This window comes from Scyliorhinus torazame, chromosome 4 (assembly GCF_047496885.1).
Source record: "Scyliorhinus torazame isolate Kashiwa2021f chromosome 4, sScyTor2.1, whole genome shotgun sequence".
Classification (NCBI taxonomy): Eukaryota; Metazoa; Chordata; class Chondrichthyes; order Carcharhiniformes; family Scyliorhinidae; genus Scyliorhinus; species Scyliorhinus torazame.
In genome coordinates, this window is record NC_092710.1 from 88,923,386 (window position 1) to 88,935,729 (window position 12,344).

The window sequence follows — 12,344 nt, forward strand, 5'->3', positions numbered from 1 at the left end:
TGGTCGAGCTGTACTGTGAATGTTGGTGCAGCTGTACTGTGAATGTTTGTCGAGATGTATTGTGAATGTTGGTGTAGCTGTACTGTGAATGTTGGCGAGCTGCACAGTGAATGTTTCTAGAGCTGTACTGTGAATGTTGGTAGCTGTACTGTGAAAGTTGGTAGAGCTGTACTGTGAATGGTGGTGTTGCTGTACTGTGCATGTTGATAGAGATGTGCTGTGAATGTTGGTCGAGCTGTACTATGAATGTTGGTCGAGCTGGACTGTGAATGTTGGTAGAGCTGTATTGTGAACGTTGGTCGAGCTATATTCTGAATGTTGGTCGAGCTGTACTATGAATATTGGTAGAGCTGTACTGTGAACGTTGGTCGAGCTGTACTGTGAATGTTGGTGTAACTGTACGGTGAATGTTGGTAGTGTTGTACTGTAAATGATGTTAGCTGTACTGTGAATGTTGGTGTTGCTGTACTGTGAATGTTGGTGTACCTGTACTGTGAATGTTGGTAGCTGTACTGTGAATGTTGCGAGAGCTGTATTCTGAATGTAGGTGGAGCTAGACTGTGAGTGTTGGTTGAGCTGTCCTGTGAATGTTGGTAGAGCGTACTGTGAATGTTGGTAGCTGTACTGTGAATGTTGGTGTAGCTGTACTGTGAATGTTGGTCGAACTGTACTGTGAATGTCGGTGTAGCTGTACTGTGAATGTTGGTCGAGCTGTACTATAAATGTTGGTCGAGCTGTATTGTGAATGTTGGTGTAGCTGTACTGTGAATGTGGGTCGAGCTGCATTGTGAATGTTGGTGCAGCTGTACTGTGAATGTTGGTGTAGCTGTACTGTGAATGTTGGTCGAGCTGCATTGTGAATGTGGGTCGAGCTGCATTGTGAATGTTGGTGTAGCTGTACTATGAATGTTGGTCGAGCTGTATTGTTAATGTTGGTGCAGCTGTACTGTGAATGTTGGTCGAGCTGTACTGTGAATATTGGTGCAGCTGTACTGTGAATGTTTGTCGAGATGTATTGTGAATGTTGGTGTAGCTGTACTGTGAATGTTGGTAGAGCTGTACTGTGTATGTTGGTCGAGCAGTACTGTGAATGTTGGTAGAGCTGTACTGTGAATGTTGGTAAAGCTGTACAGTGAACATTGAGCGAGCTGCACAGTGAATGTTTGTAGAGCTGTACTGTGAATGTTGGTAGCTGTACTGTGAAAGTTGGTAGAGCTATACTGTGAATGGTGGTGTTGCTGTACTGTGCATGTTGATAGAGATGTGCTGTGAATGTTGTTCGAGCTGTACTATGAATGTTGGTCGAGCTGGACTGTGAATGTTGGTAGAGCTGTATTGTGAACGTTGGTCGAGCTATATTCTGAATGTTGGTCGAGCTGTACTATGAATATTGGTAGAGCTGTACTGTGAACGTTGGTCGAGCTGTACTGTGAATGTTGGTATAACTGTACGGTGAATGTTGGTAGAGTTGTACTGTAAATGATGTTCGCTGTACTGTGAATGTTGGTGTAGCTGTACTGTGAATGTTGGTGTACCTGTGCTGTGAATGTTGGTGTGGCTGTACTGTGAATGTTGGTAGGGCTGTATTGTGAATGTTGGTAGAGCTATACTGTGAAAGTTGGTCGAGCTGTACTGTGAATGTTGATAGCTGTACTGTGAATGTTGGTTGAGCTGTACTGTGAACGTTGGTAGAGCTGTACTGTGAACGTTGGTCGAGCTACATTCTGAATGTTGGTGTAACTACTGTGAAAGTTGGTAGATCTGTACTGTGAATGTTGTTATAGCTATACTGTGAATGTTGGTAGAGCTCTACTGTGAATGTTGGTAGAGCTGTACTGTGAATGTTGGTAGCTGTACTGTGAATGTTGGTAGAGCTGTACTGTTTGAATGTTGGTCGAGCTGTACTGTGAATGTTGTTAGCTGTACTGTGAATGTTGGTGTAACTGTCCTGTGAATGTTAGTGCAGCTGTACTGTGAATGTTGTTGTAACTACTGTGAATGTTGTTATAGCTATACTGTGAATGTTGGTAGAGCTCTACTGTGAATGTTGGTAGAGCTGTACTGTGAACGTTGGTCGATCTTTACTATGAATGTTGGTCGAGCTGTACTGTGAATGTTGGTAGCTGTACTGTGAATGTTGGTAGAGCTGTACTGTGTGAATGTTGGTAGAGCTGTACTGTGTGAATGTTGGTCGAGCTGGACTGTGAATGTTGTTAGCTGTACTGTGAACGTTGGTCGATCTGTACTATGAAAGTTGGTGTGGCTGTACTGTGAATGTTGGCGAGCTGCACAGTGAATGTTTGTAGAGCTGTACTGTGAATGGTGGTGTTGCTGTACTGTGCATGTTGATAGAGATGTGCTGTGAATGTTGGTCGAGCTGTACTATGAATGTTGGTCGAGCTGGACTGTGAATGTTGGTAGAGCTGTATTGTGAACGTTGGTCGAGCTATATTCTGAATGTTGGTCGAGCTGTACTATGAATATTGGTAGAGCTGTACTGTGAACGTTGGTCGAGCTGTACTGTGAATGTTGGTGTAACTGTACGGTGAATGTTGGTAGTGTTGTACTGTAAATGATGTTAGCTGTACTGTGAATGTTGGTGTAGCTGTACTGTGAATGCTGGTGTACCTGTACTGTGAATGTTGGCAGAGCTGTACTGTGAATGTTGGTGTACCTGTGCTGTGAATGTTGGTGTGGCTGTACTGTGAATGTTGGTAGGGCTGTATTGTGAATGTTGGTAGCTGTACTGTGAATGTTGGTAGCTGTACTGTGAATGTTGGGAGAGCTGTATTCTGAATGTAGGTGGAGCTAGACTGTGAGTGTTGGTTGAGCTGTCCTGTGAATGTTGGTAGAGCGTACTGTGAATGTTGGTAGCTGTACTGTAAATTTTGGTCAAGCTGCACCGTGAATGCTGGTAGCCGCACTGTGAATCTTGGTAGCTGTACAGTGAATGTTGGTGTAGCTGTACTGTGAATGTGGGTCGAGCTGTATTTTGAATGTTGGTGCAGCTGTACTATGAATGTTGGTGTAGCTGTACTGTGAATGTTGGTCGAGCTGTACTGTGAATGTTGGACGAGCAGTACTGGGAATGTTGGTAGAGCTGTACTGTGAATGTTGGTAAAGCTGTACAGTGAACGTTGAGCGAGCTGCACAGTGAATGTTTGTAGAGCTGTACTGTGAATGTTGGTAGCTGTACTGTGAAAGTTGGTAGAGCTGTACTGTGAATGGTGGTGTTGCTGTACTGTGCATGTTGAAAGAGATGTGCTGTGAATGTTGGTCGAGCTGTACTATGAATGTTGGTCGAGCTGGACTGTGAATGTTGGTAGAGCTGTATTGTGAACGTTGGTCGAGCTATTTTCTGAATGTTGGTCGAACTGTACTATGAATATTGGTAGAGCTGTACTGTGAACGTTGGTCGAGCTGTACTGTGAATGTTGGTGTAACTGTACGGTGAATGTTGTTCGAGCTGTTCAGTGAATGTTGGTAGCTGTACTGTGAATGTGGTTCGAGCTGTATTGTGAATGTTGGTGCAGCTGTACTGTGAATGTTGGTCGAGCTGTACTATAAATGTTGGTCGAGCTGTACTATAAATGTTGGTCGAGCTGTATTGTGAATGTTGGTGTAGCTGTACTGTGAATGTTGATAGAGCTGTGCTGTGAATGTTGGTATCTGTACTGTGAAAGTTGGTAGAGCTGTACTGTGAATGGTGGTGTTGCTGTACTGTGCATGTTGATAGAGATGTGCTGTGAATGTTGTTCGAGCTGTACTATGAATGTTGGTCGAGCTGGACTGTGAATGTTGGTAGAGCTGTATTGTGAACGTTGGTCGAGCTATATTCTGAATGTTGGTCGAGCTGTACTATGAATATTGGTAGAGCTGTACTGTGAACGTTGGTCGAGCTGTACTGTGAATGTTGGTATAACTGTACGGTGAATGTTGGTAGAGTTGTACTGTAAATGATGTTCGCTGTACTGTGAATGTTGGTGTAGCTGTACTGTGAATGTTGGTGTACCTGTGCTGTGAATGTTGGTGTGGCTGTACTGTGAATGTTGGTAGGGCTGTATTGTGAATGTTGGTAGAGCTATACTGTGAAAGTTGGTCGAGCTGTACTGTGAATGTTGATAGCTGTACTGTGAATGTTGGTTGAGCTGTACTGTGAACGTTGGTAGAGCTGTACTGTGAACGTTGGTCGAGCTACATTCTGAATGTTGGTGTAACTACTGTGAAAGTTGGTAGATCTGTACTGTGAATGTTGTTATAGCTATACTGTGAATGTTGGTAGAGCTCTACTGTGAATGTTGGTAGAGCTGTACTGTGAATGTTGGTAGCTGTACTGTGAATGTTGGTAGAGCTGTACTGTTTGAATGTTGGTCGAGCTGTACTGTGAATGTTGTTAGCTGTACTGTGAATGTTGGTGTAACTGTCCTGTGAATGTTAGTGCAGCTGTACTGTGAATGTTGTTGTAACTACTGTGAATGTTGTTATAGCTATACTGTGAATGTTGGTAGAGCTCTACTGTGAATGTTGGTCGAGCTGTACTGTGAATGTTGGTAGCTGTACTGTGAATGTTGGTAGAGCTGTACTGTGTGAATGTTGGTAGAGCTGTACTGTGTGAATGTTGGTCGAGCTGGACTGTGAATGTTGTTAGCTGTACTGTGAACGTTGGTCGATCTGTACTATGAAAGTTGGTGTGGCTGTACTGTGAATGTTGGCGAGCTGCACAGTGAATGTTTGTAGAGCTGTACTCTGAATGGTGGTGTTGCTGTACTGTGCATGTTGATAGAGATGTGCTGTGAATGTTGGTCGAGCTGTACTATGAATGTTGGTCGAGCTGGACTGTGAATGTTGGTAGAGCTGTATTGTGAACGTTGGTCGAGCTATATTCTGAATGTTGGTCGAGCTGTACTATGAATATTGGTAGAGCTGTACTGTGAACGTTGGTCGAGCTGTACTGTGAATGTTGGTGTAACTGTGCGGTGAATGTTGGTAGAGTTGTACTGTAAATGATGTTAGCTGTACTGTGAATGTTGGTGTAGCTGTACTGTGAATGCTGGTGTACCTGTACTGTGAATGTTGGCAGAGCTGTACTGTGAATGTTGGTGTACCTGTGCTGTGAATGTTGGTGTGGCTGTACTGTGAATGTTGGTAGGGCTGTATTGTGAATGTTGGTAGCTGTACTGTGAATGTTGGTAGCTGTACTGTGAATGTTGGGAGAGCTGTATTCTGAATGTAGGTGGAGCTAGACTGTGAGTGTTGGTTGAGCTGTCCTGTGAATGTTGGTAGAGCGTACTGTGAATGTTGGTAGCTGTACTGTAAATTTTGGTCGAGCTGCACCATGAATGTTGGTAGCCGCACTGTGAATCTTGGTAGCTGTACAGTGAATGTTGGTGTAGCTGTACTGTGAATGTGGGTCGAGCTGTATTTTGAATGTTGGTGCAGCTGTACTATGAATGTTGGTGTAGCTGTACTGTGAATGTTGGTCGAGCTGTACTGTGAATGTTGGACGAGCAGTACTGGGAATGTTGGTAGAGCTGTACTGTGAATGTTGGTAAAGCTGTACAGTGAACGTTGAGCGAGCTGCACAGTGAATGTTTGTAGAGCTGTACTGTGAATGTTGGTAGCTGTACTGTGAAAGTTGGTAGAGCTGTACTGTGAATGGTGGTGTTGCTGTACTGTGCATGTTGAAAGAGATGTGCTGTGAATGTTGGTCGAGCTGTACTATGAATGTTGGTCGAGCTGGACTGTGAATGTTGGTAGAGCTGTATTGTGAACGTTGGTCGAGCTATATTCTGAATGTTGGTCGAACTGTACTATGAATATTGGTAGAGCTGTACTGTGAACGTTGGTCGAGCTGTACTGTGAATGTTGGTGTAACTGTACGGTGAATGTTGTTCGAGCTGTTCTGTGAATGTTGGTAGCTGTACTGTGAATGTGGTTCGAGCTGTATTGTGAATGTTGGTGCAGCTGTACTATGAATGTTGGTGTAGCTGTACTGTGAATGTTGGTCGAGCTGTACTATAAATGTTGGTCGAGCTGTACTATAAATGTTGGTCGAGCTGTATTGTGAATGTTGGTGTAGCTGTACTGTGAATGTTGATAGAGCTGTGCTGTGAATGTTGGTAGCTGTACTGTGAAAGTTGGTAGAGCTGTACTGTGAATGGTGGTGTTGCTGTACTGTGCATGTTGATAGAGATGTGCTGTGAATGTTGTTCGAGCTGTACTATGAATGTTGGTCGAGCTGTACTATGAATGTTGGTCGAGCTGGACTGTGAATGTTGGTCGAGCTGGACTGTGAATGTTGGTAGAGCTGTATTGTGAACGTTGGTCGAGCTATATTCTGAATGTTGGTCGAGCTGTACTATGAATATTGGTAGAGCTGTACTGTGAACGTTGGTCGAGCTGTACTGTGAATGTTGGTATAACTGTACGGTGAATGTTGGTAGAGTTGTACTGTAAATGATGTTCGCTGTACTGTGAATGTTGGTGTAGCTGTACTGTGAATGTTGGTGTACCTGTGCTGTGAATGTTGGTGTGGCTGTACTGTGAATGTTGGTAGGGCTGTATTGTGAATGTTGGTAGAGCTATACTGTGAAAGTTGGTCGAGCTGTACTGTGAATGTTGATAGCTGTACTGTGAATGTTGGTTGAGCTGTACTGTGAACGTTGGTAGAGCTGTACTGTGAACGTTGGTCGAGCTATATTCTGAATGTTGGTGTAACTACTGTGAAAGTTGGTAGATCTGTACTGTGAATGTTGTTATAGCTATACTGTGAATGTTGGTAGAGCTGTACTGTGAATGTTGGTAGAGCTGTACTGTGAATGTTGGTAGCTGTACTGTGAATGTTGGTAGAGCTGTACTGTTTGAATGTTGGTCGAGCTGTACTGTGAATGTTGTTAGCTGTACTGTGAATGTTGGTGTAACTGTCCTGTGAATGTTAGTGCAGCTGTACTGTGAATGTTGTTGTAACTACTGTGAATGTTGTTATAGCTATACTGTGAATGTTGGTAGAGCTCTACTGTGAATGTTGGTAGAGCTGTACTGTGAACGTTGGTCGATCTTTACTATGAATGTTGGTCGAGCTGTACTGTGAATGTTGGTAGCTGTACTGTGAATGTTGGTAGAGCTGTACTGTGTGAATGTTGGTCGAGCTGGACTGTGAATGTTGTTAGCTGTACTGTGAATGTTGGTGTAGCTGTACTGTGAACGTTGGTCGATCTGTACTATGAAAGTTGGTGTGGCTGTACTGTGAATGTTGGCGAGCTGCACAGTGAATGTTTGTAGAGCTGTACTGTGAATGGTGGTGTTGCTGTACTGTGCATGTTGATAGAGATGTGCTGTGAATGTTGGTCGAGCTGTACTATGAATGTTGGTCGAGCTGGACTGTAAATGTTGGTAGAGCTGTATTGTGAACGTTGGTCGAGCTATATTCTGAATGTTGGTCGAGCTGTACTATGAATATTGGTAGAGCTGTACTGTGAACGTTGGTCGAGCTGTACTGTGAATGTTGGTGTAACTGTACGGTGAATGTTGGTAGAGTTGTACTGTAAATGATGTTAGCTGTACTGTGAATGTTGGTGTAGCTGTACTGTGAATGCTGGTGTACCTGTACTGTGAATGTTGGCAGAGCTGTACTGTGAATGTTGGTGTACCTGTGCTGTGAATGTTGGTGTGGCTGTACTGTGAATGTTGGTAGGGCTGTATTGTGAATGTTGGTAGCTGTACTGTGAATGTTGGTAGCTGTACTGTGAATGTTGGGAGAGCTGTATTCTGAATGTAGGTGGAGCTAGACTGTGAGTGTTGGTTGAGCTGTCCTGTGAATGTTGGTAGAGCGTACTGTGAATGTTGGTAGCCGCACTGTGAATCTTGGTAGCTGTACAGTGAATGTTGGTGTAGCTGTACTGTGAATGTGGGTCGAGCTGTATTTTGAATGTTGGTGCAGCTGTACTATGAATGTTGGTGTAGCTGTACTGTGAATGTTGGTCGAGCTGTACTGTGAATGTTGGACGAGCAGTACTGGGAATGTTGGTAGAGCTGTACTGTGAATGTTGGTAAAGCTGTACAGTGAACGTTGAGCGAGCTGCACAGTGAATGTTTGTAGAGCTGTACTGTGAATGTTGGTAGCTGTACTGTGAAAGTTGGTAGAGCTGTACTGTGAATGGTGGTGTTGCTGTACTGTGCATGTTGAAAGAGATGTGCTGTGAATGTTGGTCGAGCTGTACTATGAATGTTGGTCGAGCTGGACTGTGAATGTTGGTAGAGCTGTATTGTGAACGTTGGTCGAGCTATATTCTGAATGTTGGTCGAACTGTACTATGAATATTGGTAGAGCTGTACTGTGAACGTTGGTCGAGCTGTACTGTGAATGTTGGTGTAACTGTACGGTGAATGTTGTTCGAGCTGTTCTGTGAATGTTGGTAGCTGTACTGTGAATGTGGTTCGAGCTGTATTGTGAATGTTGGTGCAGCTGTACTATGAATGTTGGTGTAGCTGTACTGTGAATGTTGGTCGAGCTGTACTATAAATGTTGGTCGAGCTGTACTATAAATGTTGGTCGAGCTGTATTGTGAATGTTGGTGTAGCTGTACTGTGAATGTGGGTCGAGCTGCATTGTGAATGTTGGTGCAGCTGTACTGTGAATGTTGGTGTAGCTGTACTGTGAATGTTGGTCGAGCTGCATTGTGAATGTTGGTCGAGCTGTACTGTGAATGTCGGTGTAGCTGTACTGTGAATGTTGGTCGAGCTGTACTATAAATGTTGGTCGAGCTGTATTGTGAATCTTGGTGTAGCTGTACTGTGAATGTGGGTCGAGCTGCATTGTGAATGTTGGTGCAGCTGTACTGTGAATGTTGGTGTAGCTGTACTGTGAATGTTGGTCGAGCTGCATGGTGAATGTTGGTCGAGCTGTACTGTGTATGTTGGTGTAGCTGTACTGTGAATGTTGGTCGAGCTGCATTGTGAATGTTGGTGCAGCTGTACTGTGAATGTTGGTCGAGCTGTATTGTGAATGTTGGTGTAGCTGTACTGTGAATGTGGGTCGAGCTGTACTGTGAACGTTGGTAGCTGTACTGTGAATGTTGGTCGAGCAGTACTGTGAATGTTGGTGTGGCTGTACTGTGAATATTGGTAGAGCTGTACTGTGAATGTTGGTTGAGCAGTACTGTGAATGTTGGTAAAGCTGTACAGTGAACGTTGAGCGAGCTGCACAGTGAATGTTTGTAGAGCTGGACTGTGAATGTTGGTAGCTGTACTGTGAAAGTTGGTAGAGCTGTACTGTGAATGGTGGTGTTGCTGTACTGTACACGTTGATAGAGATGTGCTGTGAATGTTGGTCGAGCTGTACTATGAATGTTGGTCGAGCTGGACTGTGAATGTTGGTAGAGCTGTATTGTGAACGTTGGTCGAGCTATATTCTGAATGTTGGTCGAGCTGTACTATGAATATTGGTAGAGCTGTACTGTGAACGTTGGTCGAGCTGTAATGTGAATGTTGGTGTAACTGTACGGTGAATGTTGGTAGAGTTGTACTGTAAATGATGTTAGCTGTACTGTGAATGTTGGTGTAGCTGTACTGTGAATGTTGGTGTACCTGTCCTGTGAATGTTGGTGTGGCTGTACTGTGAATGTTGGTAGGGCTGTATTGTGAATGTTGGTAGAGCTGTATTCTGAATGTAGCTGGAGCTAGACTGTGAATGTTGGTGCAGCTGTACTGTGAATGTTGGTGTAGCTGTACTGTGAATGTTGGTGTAGCTGTTTTGTCAATGTTTGTCGAGCTGTATTGTGAGTGTTGGTCGAGCTGTATTGTGAATGGTAACAGAGCTGTATTGTGAATGTTAGCAGAGCTGTACTATGAATGTTGGTCGAGCTGTTCTGTGAATGTTGGTAGCTGTACTGTGAATGTTGGTAGAGCTGTACTGTGAATGTTGGTGTCGCTGTACTGTGAATGTTGGGCGAGCTGTATTGTGAATAGTAGCAGAGCTGTACTGTGAATGTTGGCCGAGCTGTATTGTGAATGTTGGCCGAGCTGTATTGTGAATGTTGGTCGAGCTGTGTTGTGAAATTTGGTCGAGCTGTACTGTGAAAGTTGGTCGAGCTGTACTGTGAAAGTTGGTCGAGCTGTATTGTGAATGTTGGTCGAGCTGTCCTGTGAATGTTGGTAGCTGTACTGTGAATGTTGGTCGAGCTGGACCGGGAACGTTGGTCGAGCTGTATTGTGAACGTTGGTCGAGCTATATTCTGAATGTTGGTCGAGCTGTGCTGTGAATATTGGTCGAGCTGTACTGTGAATGTTGGTAGAGCTGTACTGTGAATGTTGGTAGAGCTGTACTGTGAATGTTGGTACCTGTACTGTGAATGTTGGTAGAGCTGTACTGTGAACGTTGGTTGACCTGTACTGTGAATGTTGGTAGAGCTGTTCTGTGAATGTTGGTAGATCTGTACAGTGAATGTTGGTCGAGCTGTACTGTGAACGTTGGTTGACCTGTACTGTGAATGTTGATCGAGCTGTTCTGTGAATGTTGGAAGCTGCATTGTGAATGTTGGTGTAGCTGTACTGTGAATGTTTGTAGAGCTGTACTGTGAATGATGGTAGCTGTACTGTGATTGTTGGTGTAGCTGTACTGTGAATGTTGGTCGAGCTGTACTGTGAATGTTGGTGTGGCTGTACTGTGAATGTTGGTACAGCTGTACTGTGAATGTTGGCCGAGCTGCATTGTGAATGTTGGTGCAGCTGTACTGTGAATGTTGGTGTAGCTGTACTGTGAATGTTGGTGTAGCTGTACTGTGAATGTGGGTCGAGCTGTACTGTGAATGTGGGTCGAGCGAAATTGTGAATGTTGGTGCAGCTGTACTGTGAATGTTGGTGTAGCTGTACTGTGAATGTTGGTCGAGCTGTACTATAAATGTTGGTCGAGCTGTACTATAAATGTTGGTCGAGCTGTATTGTGAATGTTGGTGTAGCTGTACTGTGAATGTGGGTCGAGCTGCATTGTGAATGTTGGTGCAGCTGTACTGTGAATGTTGGTGTAGCTGTACTGTGAATGTTGGTCGAGCTGCATTGTGAATGTTGGTCGAGCTGTACTGTGAATGTCGGTGTAGCTGTACTGTGAATGTTGCTCGAGCTGTACTATAAATGTTGGTCGAGCTGTATTGTGAATCTTGGTGTAGCTGTACTGTGAATGTGGGTCGAGCTGCATTGTGAATGTTGGTCGAGCTGTACTGTGAATGTTGGTGTGCTGTACTGTGAATGTTGGTCGAGCTGCATTGTGAATGTTGGTGCAGCTGTACTGTGAATGTTGGTGTAGCTGTACTGTGAATGTTGGTCGAGCTGCATTGTGAATGTTGGTCGAGCTGTACTGTGTATGTTGGTGTAGCTGTACTGTGAATGTTGGTCGAGCTGCATTGTGAATGTTGGTGCAGCTGTACTGTGAATGTTGGTCGAGCTGTATTGTGAATGTTGGTGTAGCTGTACTGTGAATGTGGGTCGAGCTGTACTGTGAACGTTGGTAACTGTACTGTGAATGTTGGTCGAGCAGTACTGTGAATGTTGGTGTGGCTGCACTGTGAATGTTGGTAGAGCTGTACTGTGAATGTTGGTTGAGCAGTACTGTGAATGTTGGTAAAGCTGTACAGTGAACGTTGAGCGAGCTGCACAGTGAATGTTTGTAGAGCTGGACTGTGAATGTTGGTAGCTGTACTGTGAAAGTTGGTAGAGCTGTACTGTGAATGGTGGTGTTGCTGTACTGTGCACGTTGATAGAGATGTGCTGTGAATGTTGGTCGAGCTGTACTATGAATGTTGGTCGAGCTGGACTGTGAATGTTGGTAGAGCTGTATTGTGAACGTTGGTCGAGCTATATTCTGAATGTTGGTCGAGCTGTACTATGAATATTGGTAGAGCTGTACTGTGAACGTTGGTCGAGCTGTAATGTGAATGTTGGTGTAACTGTTCGGTGAATGTTGGTAGAGTTGTACTGTAAATGATGTTAGCTGTACTGTGAATGTTGGTGTAGCTGTACTGTGAATGTTGGTGTACCTGTCCTGTGAATGTTGGTGTGGCTGTACTGTGAATGTTGGTAGGGCTGTATTGTGAATGTTGGTAGAGCTGTATTCTGAATGTAGCTGGAGCTAGACTGTGAATGTTGGTGCAGCTGTACTGTGAATGTTGGTGTAGCTGTACTGTGAATGTTGGTGTAGCTGTTTTGTCAATGTTTGTCGAGCTGTATTGTGAGTGTTGGTCGAGCTGTATTGTGAATGGTAACAGAGCTGTATTGTGAATGTTAGCAGAGCTGTACTATGAATGTTGGTCGAGCTGTTCTGTGAATGTTGGTAGCTGTACTGTGAATGTTGG

The 12,344-nt window shown here is 44.2% G+C and overlaps 1 protein-coding gene across 5 annotated transcripts in view; it reads left to right on the forward strand.

The window, feature by feature from the left end:
- rims1a (regulating synaptic membrane exocytosis 1a) overlaps positions 1-12,344 on the forward strand; it is a 1,446,068-nt gene that overhangs the window by 542,847 nt on the left and 890,877 nt on the right. The gene's annotated exons all lie outside the window — the stretch shown is intronic.